This window comes from Pogona vitticeps, chromosome 2, assembly GCF_051106095.1.
Source record: "Pogona vitticeps strain Pit_001003342236 chromosome 2, PviZW2.1, whole genome shotgun sequence".
Lineage (NCBI taxonomy): Eukaryota > Metazoa > Chordata > Lepidosauria > Squamata > Agamidae > Pogona > Pogona vitticeps.
In genome coordinates, this window is record NC_135784.1 from 66,305,494 (window position 1) to 66,319,205 (window position 13,712).

The 13,712-nt window shown below is 42.3% G+C and overlaps 1 protein-coding gene and 1 long non-coding RNA gene across 30 annotated transcripts in view; both read left to right on the forward strand.

Annotated features, from left to right (window-relative positions):
* ERC2 (ELKS/RAB6-interacting/CAST family member 2) overlaps positions 1-13,712 on the forward strand; it is an 817,272-nt gene that overhangs the window by 209,458 nt on the left and 594,102 nt on the right. The window lies entirely within an intron of this gene.
* On the forward strand, positions 652-1,830 carry LOC140704376 (uncharacterized). Its single transcript, XR_013541688.1, has 3 exons — positions 652-741; positions 1,248-1,305; positions 1,548-1,830. It is a non-coding gene; the product is annotated as an uncharacterized LOC140704376 (long non-coding RNA).

Genomic DNA, 13,712 nt, shown 5'->3' on the forward strand with positions numbered 1-13,712 from the left:
TAGAAAATGTATATGGTTGTACAAACTTTTGAAAATGGCTTCTTGTCAGGGTAAATGTCTATGTTCCTATTGCCACTTCCTACATTCCTCGTCCCAGAACCATGCAACGCAGTAAGGAAGTTTCCTTCAGCACCAGGGATGGAGAGGTTTGGTTGGACCCTGAGGGCAGTTAGAAATATATCAGTGAGTGTGGCTGTATGGTAAATGATGATGAAATGTAATGTAAATTGTTATTAGTGGTAACTTGCAGAGAGATAGAATAATCAGAGGAGTATATTTGTCTGGAGCTACTTGAATGAAGCAGATAGTTGCTGAAGTTCTTTACAATAATACTATTCCAGGGATATATAATTGCTGCTGAAGTATACAATAAGGTAGCTCCAAGGTACAGTGATGTAGTGTATTTCAATAGCGTAATGTCAACATGATATGTAAATGTAAACCCCTGAAAGAAATCATGTCATACACAAAGATTTGTGTCGTAGGTCTACATTATTCTGCCCTCAGAGTGATTATGAACTTCAGACTTCAGTGAAATGAGAATCCTTTACGCAGAAATCCTTTACACATATAATAAACAAATAAAATTTAAAAATAGAAGAGTGGCAGACAGATAATACTTGTTCTTATGAGAACTATTACAGGCACTACTCTACTTGAAGTATACTCTTGTGCTGCAAATACACATATCCAGCAGGAATCACAAATTATCTGCTGCAAGACAAAGGCATTTCAGAACAGGTAAGCATGATGTGTGGGAGCAGGGAGTATGTTGGCTACCTTGGAAGGGATCTATGCCTCAGAGAAGTAATAATGAGCACCCTTTAGTACTGATTGTCCCCTGTGCATCCCAGTAGATGTAGAATATCAAGGCACCCATGACGAGAGAATCCCTCTTAGCTCCCCTTGAGGTAGCTGACTTTACAAGTCTCCTATCCTAAACAGAGTAGAATATTTGTCCACAGAGAAGATAAAAGATAATGTGCTATTTATGTACAGTAGGAGTGGTAAAATGTTGGTAGAGTACAGGTGCCAGAAAAGCAAGTCATGAGAAATACTGAGAATTGCAGTCCAGCAACATCTGGAGAATTGCACTTTGTTTTTCACTGGTATACAGTTTTATATGTACTGAGGAAGGCACTTAGAGAAAAAGCACAATTATCTGTTTGGTTTGCTGAACATCAAATGCTGCATCCTATTATTGCCCCTGTTGCCCTCATACTTTTTACCCATATTCTTTCTTTCAGGATTGCATTAACCAAATATTACAGACTGAATGTCAGTGTAAAACTCCCAAAGACATGAGTAAGTATTCCCTTTTAATTTTCTCTCATGCTGCCATTAAAGAATAACATCGAAGGAACTCTTGGTGGGGGTACTGAAGTGTCTAGGCTCAGGCATATGCAGTGCCAGAACACTTCTCTTGGTGACAGTACCCTCTTTCACATACTCACCACCGCCAGTGAGCTCTTAGTAATTAATTATATCTCTGCTAGAAATTATAGCTACCAAACATTATTCACTACTATCTCTTTGTTTCTCCACAGGCAACCATGTAGCCATCCAGTGTGTGGAGAACCAAAAATGTTCTCCACTTCATGCTATGTTTGCTATAAGCCAATTCCAGGAAGAGAAGATATACGAGGGGAAAGATCAGAATCTAACAGGTGGAGCTTTGACCATCATCAAGGTTACTTGGTGGTGGTGGTGGAAGACTGCAACCTGCTACTTTTCCATCTGTTGCACAGTGTTTACAGGCAACAGATTCTTCTGTGGTGATGTCAAAACCTATTCCACAATGGATGCTGTTTAATAAAAGCTCTGATAGTTTCAGCTGTGTTCTCTTGTTGCTGGTGCTGATCAGTTATACTTAAAAGACTTCTTTCCATATAACCATATGCAGTTGTGCCCCGCTTTAGAATTACCCTGTTTAACGACAAATCCGCTTGACGGTAGGTTTTTGCAATCGCTTTTGCGATCGCAAAATGATGGTTTGAATGGAGTTTTTCCGCTTAGCGATGATCGGTTCCCTGCTTCGGGAACCGATTTTTGCTTCACGACGATCAAAAACAGCTGATCGTCGGGTTTCAAAATGACCGCTGGCTGAAGAAAATGGCCCCCCGCTGTGCTTAGGGACGGATTCCTCGCTGCACAGGCATGGAAAATGGCTGCCCCATGGAGCTTCACTGGACAGTGAGTTTTCAGCCCATTGGAATGCATTAACCGTGTTTTAATGTGTTTCAATGGGCTTTTTTATTTCGTTTGATGATGTTATCGCTCTACAGCGATTTCGCTGGAACGAATTAACATCGTCAAGGGAGGCAGCACAGTATCTTACTTTGTGTGTCTTCATCACAGTGACAGAAGAGGATAGGATTGCCAACACAACATCATAAAGTGTGCTACTCATCACTTGTCATACTAGTGATAAGAGTCTGCTCCAAGCCCAACATATTTTGTTTCTTGTGAAGCAGCAGTAAATGGCTTCCTTCCGCTCTTCAGAATCATGGTGCAAGTCTAGTCAAATTATTTTTGGCACCTCAGGCAGAAAATTGGAGAAGTGTTTCTACTACTGCTGGTCAAAGAAAACAATAATGATAAATCACTTTTACGTTCCTGTCTATGCATGAAAGCCAGAATTTGTTTGTTTGTCAGTCATTTGTAGGCCACATTTCTTTGTTGTGGTATCTGTGAATCTCACATCTGGGGGTTTCTGTGACAGGATCATTCTAGAGCTCAAAGCAAAAAGACTGTTAGGACAGCCATCCTCCACTGCGCATGTCCCTGCGACTAGGGGTGATCTCTCAGTTCCTGTTAGCTACCATCAAGAAACTTTGTCACAGCATGTTTCTAGAGCCTTTTCATACTTTGACTCTTATCTTTGTCACTATACTATATCATTAGTATTCATTGTTAGTGTTTGTCGATCATTTCTTTTGAGACCTTCCTGCCTTTTTATCACCCCAGTTGGCCTGTTTAAAAAGTGCATTGTACACTAGGACCTGCGTATCCGCTGGTGATTGGTTCCAAGCTCTCCCATCCTGTGGATACTGAAAACTGAGGATAATAGCAAACAATGTCTATATGGGGAAAAGGGTAAAGGGAAAAAAAAATATCAGGGTTGAACCTCCTTGTTTAGCACATTGTTTAGTGAGCCCCACAACTCAGTGGTTAAACTGCAGTAAAACATTTCCTCAAGATTTGAATTCAATCCTGATGGATGCAGGCTCAAGGTTGACTCAGTCTTCCATCCTTCCAAGGTCAGTAAAATGAGTACCGAACTTACTGGAAGGCAAAGCATCCCTTGCATAATTATCTTGTATACCACCTAGTGGGTGTTTTAGTACTATGGAGTGGTATATAAGTCAAAACAATACCACTACTAATTATCAAATTCAAGCCCTGAGTCAGCACCTGACAGTTTCACCTGACTCAGATGACAAGTGAAGATAGAGCTGAGTGTCAGTAGTGTAATGGTGGTAGGTGTCAAAGCAGATTCTTTGTTCTGCTCTTTGAGCGCTCCCTATCACTCTGGAGCTCGTGGTCTGCAAGCACTGTTTGACCTGGCAGCAAGACTCTGCCTCCTGCCAGGAGTGGCTTGCAGACCATGAGCTCTGGAGCGATAGAGAGCGCAGAGCCTGTGGCAACAGCGGAAGGTCAGCGGACAGTCTGGCTCCAGGGGGTTGGATCCTTGTTATGTCCACCTGTGCAAGGGTATTCGTATAGGAGGGAAATAGTATAGGTCTTGATGGCAAATTGCCACTCAGCTCACTATTGAGGTTTTGCTTGTGTTCCTGGATACATGCATGATTATAGAAAAATTATAGAGTCTGCGTAATATTTCGGAATTTAACTTAAGTAATTGTTTAATCTAAATATCCTTCAGAAGAACTGTGGGAAAGAAGAATATATCTATATCTACACACACACACACACACACACACACACACACCATAAAAACTGACACAACAGATGTGTCATACTTCTTTAAAAACAATTCTACAGAACAAATTATATACAGAACAATGTGTGTCTTGTGGAAGCTTATAAACATTTAAACCTGATTGGAAGGGTTACCTACACAGAATAACAAACTGCAAGTCATTTTCTGATTTTCTCCAGAATTCCATTGTCTGTTGCATTTTACCAGAAGGAATAAGAAAGACAAGCTTTTAAGTAAGTTTGATTTATAGTGCTAACAGGAAAAGTATTATGAGGCAAGGCTGCATACGCATTATGATAGACATCTAGGAATACTCATCTTTGATAGTCTATACATCTTTGACGAAAGGGGTGGAAATTCTGGCTTGTTTCCATGGGTGATGTATGACACTGAGTTCATACGCCAATTCACTCAAAGTCCCCTTCGGGAGCTGTTCAGTTTTGAAACTAACTATAATATTTGCTGATGAGATCTTGGCAAGATTGGTCTTTGAATGGCCAGCTTTCAACCCTCCTAGCTGCAACACAATACAACTGTCAAATATTTGAAGATATTACAAGTTAATGGTTAAATGTTCTCAGTTGCCTCAGTTCAGAGCTTGAAACATAGTTTTTTTTAATGTTATATAATGTCGTGCAAAACTTAGAAATCTAATTAATTACTATTAATTCTACTTTAAAAAAAGAAACTCTTGTTTTTCTAGGAAAAAAATGCTTGCAAAAGAAATAGACACATAGGATACAATAAAGAACTGTTTTTATTTTCAAGGGAATAGCATAGTAGATTAACAATATGCCCTGATCTGCCCTCCACCAAAGGGGTGCCTGAATTGGTTTCAGTGTGGCAGATTGCAAATTTTGCAGGCTAAACATGAAAAAATGTATGATGTAACTGGAATTTTTTATTTAGGCTATTTCCATTTACAAGAAGATGGAAATGAATAATTTCTTACCATATGTACCTTCCTGATCATCAGGAACAGTTGTCTGTCTGTCTGTCTGTCTGTCTGTCTGTCTGTCTGTCTGTCTGTCTGTCTTTCTTTCTTTCTTTCTTTCTTTCTTTCTTTCTTTCTTTCTTTCTTTCTTTCTTTCTTTCTTTCAGTGCTACAGAAAAATCATCATCATTATCATCATCATCATCATCATCATCATCATCATCATCATCATCATCATCATCAATTTGATTTATACCCCGCCTATCTGGGCGACTCGTCCACTCTAGGCGGACGAGTTTATCTTATAATAAATATATAAGATAATTTGTGTCCAGTATCAGGCAACATCAAGAATATAGGAGCAGCTAGTATCAAATCTTCCGTAGTACATGTTGAGGGGCATAGAGTACACTGGCATAGGTGTGAAGTTGCTTGTTCTCCACACTCACAAAGAACTATGTCAATGAGAGAAAAAATTAGTTGTTCTGTGACCAGGGGATAGACTTTCCTGAGTTTGGATCCATAAAGGTAGGTAGTTTTTCTTTCCATATTTTAGTCTTGGCATTCTCTGCAGTCTCTTCAAGATTCTCATATATTCTGAAAAAAAACAAGCAAATACTTTTCCTTGATTTTAATCTGCAGGGAGCAAGATGGTAGCTGAACAATGGATGCACATTCGATGTAGAGGCTTTGAGTCTTTTGCTATTAGCTGTTACCAATTTTCACATGTCACTGGGTGCACTGCTTGCTAGGTAATTGATTTTATCAACATGGGTTTTATTTATTTATTTATTTAGGCTCTCCATGTGTGGATTGGGGCCAGGGATGGTATTGGGATCTTGCTGGGTTACCACGCTCCCAGCAACCCAGCCACCTCCCTACCGGAGCTGGCGGACTTCGTCTCCGCGGCACTGTTGGAGTCCCCAAGACTTTTGGTCCTGGGTGACTTCAACATCCATGCGGAGGCGGAGGTATCCGGGCCAGCTCTTGAGTTCTTGGAAACCATGGCTTTCTTGAACTTGTCCCAACATGTCAACGGCCCCACACACATGGGTGGCCATATGCTTGATCTGGTCTTTTCTACCAAGTGTAGCGAGCGTGGTCTGATGGTGACTGACCTTGTGTCAGTCCCCTTGTCATGGTCAGACCATTACCTGATAAAATGTAACCTCACAATGGCGCTTCCCCCCCGCAGGGAGCAGGGACCTATTTTGATGGTCCGCCCTCGAAGGTTACTGGATCCCATGAGATTCCAGGATACCATGAGAGGGATTCCAGCGGCACTGTCTGGTGCTCCTGTTGAAGTCCTTGTTGAAGGTTGGTTCTCTGCCGCCACTAGGGCTGTTGACACGATCGCACCCAAACGGCCTCTCCGGAGTAGAGCTCAGCCAGGACCCTGGTATAGCCAGGATCTACGAGCGATGAAGCGAATAAGGAGACGGCTAGAGTGCATTTGGAGGAAGGAACCGACGGCTTACAATAACCTTGCTGTCAGGATCGCAACTAACGGTTACCTTGATAAGGTAAAGGGTGCTAGAAGAGCTTACGTCGCTGACTGGATAAGCGAAGCATCCAACCGGCAGGTGGAACTTTTCCGTATAGTTCGCGATCTATCCGGAATTGGCCAGGGTGAAGGGCCTCCTTCTATCATCTCACCTGACCAATTTGCAGCGTTTTTTAAATCTAAAGTGGAGGCCATCCGCCGTGACCTTTCGCCTTTTTTAAATACAATGGATCGAGTAGAGATGTCCAACGCTCCGTCCTGCCCGGTAATTCTCGATTCTTTTCAGTCTGTAACATCAGAGCTGGTAGACAAGGCGCTTGATCGCTGTCGGGCCACCACCTCTTCTCTCGACCCTTGCCCGGCCTGGCTAATCAAAGCAGCCAGGCTGGTAACAACTGAATGGGCCACTGCAATAATTAATGGGTCTCTCCAGGAGGGCAAGGTACCCCTTGCCCTCAAAGAGACACTCATTAGACCCATCAGGAAAACCCAATCTGGCGGCGGATGAAATTGGCAATTATAGGCCCGTCGCCAGTGTGTCCTTCCTCAGCAAAGTGGTTGAGAGGGTGGTGGCAGACCAGCTTCAGGCACTCTTAGATGAAACCAATGCTCTAGACCCATTTCAGTTGGGCTTCAGGCCGCGCTATGGTACAGAGACAGCACTGGTCACACTGCTGGATGACCTGTTGAGGGAGGCCGACGGGGGCAATGTGTCCTTGTTGGTCCTCCTCGACATCTCAGCTGCCTTTGATACCGTTGACCATGGTATCCTCCTGGGGAGGCTCTCCGAGCTGGGAGTCGGCGGCCTGGCACTTGCCTGGCTCCGCTCCTTCCTGGAGGACCATCCCCAGAGAGTGCAGATTGGGGAGAATGTCTCGGCCCTGTGGAGTCTCAATTGTGGGGTTCCACAGGGGTCGATCATCTCCCCAATGCTGTTTAACATCTTCATGAGGCCGCTGGGTGGGGTCATCAGAGGGTGTGTGATGACACACAGCTCTACATCTCTTTTACTCCAACTTCAGTGGATGCCGTCCAGTCCAGCGCTGCCTGGACACCGTACTGGAATGGATGCAGTCAGATGGATTGAGGCTGAACCCGAACAAGACGGAGGTCTTGAGGGTGGGTGGCCCTCCCGTCAGCGGCATAGGTGACTCCCTTTCTTTTGGAGGGACGACCCTTGCCACAAAGAGTGAGGTCCGCAGCTTGCGGATACATCTGGACCCGGCGCTAACCATGGAAACCCAGGTGGCGTCCATGGTCCGTTCTGCCTATTTTCATCTATGGCGGATTGCCCAGCTGCGGCCATATCTTGATCGGGGGCCCCTCACTACTCTAGTCCACGCGCTCGTAATCTCGAGACTAGACCATTGTAACGCACTCTACATGGGGCTGCCTTTGAGGCTCATGCGGAAACTCCAGATGGTCCAGAATGCAGCAGCCAGGCTTATTAGTGGGGTGAGAAAATATCAGCACATCTCCCCCACTCTGGCTGCGCTGCACTGGTTACCTATTCGTTTCCACATTGACTTCAAAGTATTAATGATTACATATAAAGCCCTAAACGGTTTGGGACCTCAATATTTGGCAGATCGCCTCCTCCCACCCAGATCTACCCGAGTCACCCGACATAGCCAGCAGGGACGGCTGAGGGGACTGACGCCGAGGGAGGCCCGGAAGGAGAAAACAAGAAACCGGGCCTTCTCGGCAGTTGCCCCTCGGCTGTGGAACACACTTCCCACTGAAATTCGGCTGGCACCCTCGCTGGGTGTGTTCAAAAACCAACTAAAAACATGGTTATTCAGACAGGCCTTCCCCCCAGTCACCTAAGTTCTTTTCCCCCTTTTTTCTGGTTCTTAATGTTGCCATCTTGGATAATATTAATTATAATAACTGCATTATGTTAGTTATTGTTCTACATTGTTTTAATGTGTTTTAATTTTTGTAAGCCGCCCTGAGTAGACGTTGTCTAGGGGGGCGGGGTAAAAATTGAATAAATAAATAAATAAATAAATAAATAAATAAATAAATAAATAAATAAATATATTAAATTTATACCCCGCCCCTCTAGACCATGTCTACTCGGGGCGGCTTACAACATAAAAATAAATCAATATATAAATATATATAATCATAAAAATACAATTGCAATATTAATTAAGTCAATTAATTTGAGAAAGGATTACCAAGATGGGATAGAATAAGAAAAGAAGAGATAAAAGAAGAGATATTCTGTTGTAAGCCGCCTAGAGTGGTCTTAATCGACTAGATAGGCGGGATATATATAAATAAATAAATAAATAAATAAATAAATAAATAAATAAATAAATAAAATAAAATAAAATAAAATAAAATAAAATAAAATAAAATAAAATAAAATAAAATAAAATAAATAAATAAATAAAAAGACTTAGCTGACTGGAGGGAAGGCCTGCTTAAATAAGTTGGCTTTAGGCATCCAGCAGTAATTTTTCTACTTCCATTGGATGCTATGTCTGTGTGTTTTGCCTGTGCCAAAGTATATTACTCAGGGCTGGCATATTTTCCTGTGGAGTAGCATAGGGCCAAGGCTGTAGTTCTTAGTGTTAGTATTTGTGTCTCCAAACTGATTCGCAATAGCTTTTTGAAGAATATTCTTCTTTGAAGAAACCTTTAGCTTTGTAATTTTGCAATGTTTGTTAGATCACAATATAATCCAAAGTAACACCTAAGTAGTTGGGGATGAAACAATGATCTAGTTGGACACCCTTCCAGATAAGTTTTTGTGATGCCTGCTTATTTTTCAGGAAAAAGGCACATATTTCAATCTCAGTAGGATTGGGTTTCAGGCATTTCTTGCTCACTTTGCTTTCTTGGGAGAGTAAGGCAATTGTCCTGTGGTTACTGCACTCCTTGGCATCTCCTTTCTTAGGGATTGGAGTGTATATTGAGCATTCTAGTCTGTGAGTCTTTGTTTTGCATATTCTTATTAGGATTTTGACAGATTCAGTCTTCGTGGATTGAAACAGTTCTGTCTAGCAGGATTCTGAAAAGGAAGAGGCACATGAGATAATATTATTATATTGCAAATATCCGCTGGCTATTGGAGAGCACCAAATAATTTTAGAAGAATATTAGTCTGTGCAAATGATGAAACATTATAGGTTGCTCTGAAAGAAATGAGTGTGCCTCAGAACTTGATTGTTCTGATGTGTAATTTGCATTGTGGAAAAGAAGCTACCGTTAGGACAGAATATGGAGAGACAGAATGGTTTCCTATAGGCAGAGGTGTCAGACAAGGGTGCATTTAATCCCCTTATCTATTCAATATGTACACAGGCCATATACAGAAAACCAGATTCAGATAAAGGAGGAGTGAAAAATGGTGAAAGAAACAATAATTTAAGGTAAAAGCAAAATAGAAATTAAAAGTAAAAAAAAGACAAAATGTGGTGGCACCTAAAAGACTTAACTTTTATATTTGTTTGTACTGTATGAGCTTTTGTAGACAAGTCCACTTCATCAGACACAAGTGGAGCCAGACATTGGGAGTTCAATTTCCCACTGTGCCCCTTGCAAGTAGAGCCAGCTTGTGTGGCCTTGGGCAAGCTGCACAGTCCCAGGAAGAAGGGAATGGTAAACCGCTTTGAAGTATTCTCTACCTAGAAAAGTGTGCTGAAGAGTATTGCTATAAGTCAGAATTGACTTCATGGCACATGATTATTATTAATAGGGTTTTGGATCGAAGTGAAATATTTAAGAAGTAGTTTTAGTAGTTCCACACCCCAGTGGATTTCCCTGGTTCAGTGGGAATTCAGACTCAGGTCTCCTGTCGGTCTATAAGCCCATTAGCAAATATTGATGGTTATAAAACTGTTTTCATCTCTTTCTAGTGAAAAATTGGGAACATTTGCTGTTATGAATAAGTGTCGGCTGGAATGTTTCTGTCCATTTTAGCACTGATTCTCTGTTACCAAGTACATATCACAACACTGCTGTGGCTGCTGAAGTCTCTGAGTAAAACTTTTATTTTCTGCTTATGAAAATTGTAGGGTTTCAAAGAAAAAAGTTGCATTAAGTGATTTGTAATCAGAGGATACTATACACTTACTCAGCTCCACTGTTATTATTTCTGCATCATCCTGTCCTGTAACAGCAGTAAACAATATTAGGATGTCAGGTTTTACTTAGTTCTTCCGCTGTCTCGTTCCAGAATCACAGTGTGGATTTCGAGCTAATAAATCCACCACTGACATGGTATTTTCCCTCAGACAGTTGCAGGAAAAATGTAGGGAACAATGACAGCCACTCTTTGTGGCCTTCATAGATCCTACAAAGGCTAGCAGGGTTAGCAGGGACAGCCTTTTTAAAATACTTCCCAAGATTGGATGTCCACCTCGACTCCTTAACATCATCAGATCCTTTCATGAGGAAATGAAGGGCGCTATAGTTTTTGATGGCTCAACATCAGATCCCTTTGACATCCAAAGCAGAGTGAAACAGGGCTGTGTCCTCACGCTGACCCTGTTTGGAATCTTTTTTGCTGTCATACTGAAGCACACCTTGGAACTGCAACAGAAGGTGTCTATCTCCAGACTAGATTAGATGGAAAGCTCTTTAATCTCTCTAGATTGAGAGCAAAGACCAAAATCCAGTTGAAATACTTCCCAAGATTGGATGTCCACCTCGACTCCTTAACATCATCAGATCCTTTCATGAGGAAATGAAGGGCGCTATAGTTTTTGATGGCTCAACATCAGATCCCTTTGACATCCAAAGCAGAGTGAAACAGGGCTGTGTCCTCACGCTGACCCTGTTTGGAATCTTTTTTGCTGTCATGCTGAAGCACACCTTGGAACTGCAACAGAAGGTGTCTATCTCCAGACTAGATTAGATGGAAAGCTCTTTAATCTCTCTAGATTGAGAGCAAAGACCAAAATCCAGTTGAAATACATGCGGGACTTCCTCTTCGCCGCTGATGCAGGTGTTGTTGCCCATTCTGCTGAAGACCTCCAACAACTCATGAATCGTTTTAGCAAGGCCTGCCAAGACTTTGGATTAGCAATCACCCTGAAAAAAACAGAAATCATGGGTCAGAGCATGGCCTCACTTCCCTCTATTACCATCTACACACAAGAATTGGAGGTTGTTCATGACTTTGTGTACCTTGGCTCAATGATATCTGGCACTCTCTCCCTAGATGTTGAGCTGGATAAATGCATTGGCAAAGCAGCTACCACATTCTCTAGACTCACAAAGAGAGTATGGCTTAATAAGAAGCTGATGGCATATACCAAGATCCAGGTCTATAGAGCCTGTGCCCTGAATACACTCCTGTACTGCAGTGAGTCCTGGAATCTTTGTGCATGGCAGGAGAGGAAGCTGAACACATTCCATATGCATTGTCTCTGACGCATTTTTTGTATCACCTGGCAGGACAAAGTTCCAAATAGAGTAGTCCTAGAACGAGCTGGAATTTTTAGTATGTATACAATACTTAAACAGCAATGTCTATGTTGGCTCGGGCATGTGAGAATGGCTGATAGTCAGGTTCCAAAAGATCTCCTGTATGGAGAATTAGTGCAGGGAAAGTGCCCCAGAGGGAGACCGCAGCTGTGATACAAGGATATCTGCAAGCAGGATCTGAAGGCCTTAGGAATGGACCTCAACAGATGGGAAACTTTGACATCTGAACTTTCAGCTGGAGGTAGGTGGTGCATCATGGCCTCTCCCATTTTGAAGAGACAGTTGTCCAGCAGGCCGAGGCAAAGAGGCAGTCCTGAAATCAGCAAAATCACCGAGCTGGACAGGGGACAGATTGTATTTGTCTTCAGTGTGGAAGGGATTCTCACTCTCTAACTGGTCTTCTCAGTCGCACTAGATGCTGTTCCAAGTCCTCTATTTGGAGCATGTTACCATAGTCTCTCGAGACTGAAGGATGCCTAATCTAACTTTCTCTGAACTGCAAGTTTCATGCCTGATATTTTGGGCATCACCGATGTCTGCATTTGCAGAAAATAAAGTATATCACAATTGTGTCTCTGGCAGAGCTGATGCATTGTTTAGTGTAACATAACAGCTCTGCTCTCACCTGTCCGTCACAGCTGGGCAGGGGAACATCAGCCAATGAGAGGACGGAGGGTGGTGCAGAAGGGGGAGGAGCTGGATTATATAAGGTGTGTGTGTGATGTGTAAGGGGGAATTCTTGGGATAGTTTTGGAGTTTTGGGAGATGAGAGAAATTGGTTGAGAGAGTGAGATAGATTTGTGAGAGATAGTGAGGGAAAAGTCTGTGTGAGGTACATTAAATGAGAAACTTGATTTACAACTTGATTTACTACCTGTGATTCACTCCTTTTATTTTGTCAAATCAATAAACACAGTTTTTGTTTTAGAAGAAATATTTGTCCTTTTTGATTACTGAATAAACTTTGGTGGCAGCAGTAGAAGAAGAGTAGTGAGCACTCTTGGACGCCTGTATTGGTAGAGGCTTCAGAGTGGCCCGCTACATTTAGGTATCTCTGTGTTAGGATAGATTATTGTTAATATTGGTCTTTGCTATGCCTTTTGTTATCAATGGCTCCTTGCAGGCCTTTGTCAGAGTCATATAGTCACTCATCTAGTGGTATTCCTACAATGAACAGCTTTCTGTTGGACCTTCTGAAGCAGAAGGATCAGCTGACAAGGTGCCCAAATGTGTTCACATTTCTCACATTCTTCAGGGAGGCTCCCTCTATTTCTATTCCTAGTGAATGGTTATGATAGAATAGCATATAATGCTGACTTCTTCTCAGTAATCCTGTTGATACGGAGATACTTCTTATTAAGGTGTGGAAATAGTGGTCAAACTTAAAGTTTAAAAAGCAGTACTGAACTTCCTTTTGAGTGAACAGAACAGGATTTTGGATAAACAAGGAGTCCAGTCTACCTTATATTTGTTGTATTGCTGCTGATTGCTGCATGAAGGTTGGCTGGCTAGCCCCATCCCCTTTCCTGTAAAGTAGCCCTCTATGTCCTCAGGTGATGGCATTCCAGTTGAACTATTTAAAATCTTGAAAGATGATGCTGTTAAGGTGCTACATTCAATATGCCAGCAAGTTTGGAAAACTCAACAGTGGCCAGAGGATTGGAAAAGATCAGTCTACATCCCAATCCCAAAGAAAGGCAGTGCCAAAGAATGCTCCAACTACCGTACAATTGCACTCATTTCGCACGCTAGCAAGGTTATGCTCAAAATCCTACAAGGTAGGCTTCAGCAGTATGTGGACCGAGAACTCCCAGAAGTACAAGCTGGATTCCGAAGAGGCAGAGGAACTCGAGACCAAATTGCTAACTTGCGCTGGATTATGGAGAAAG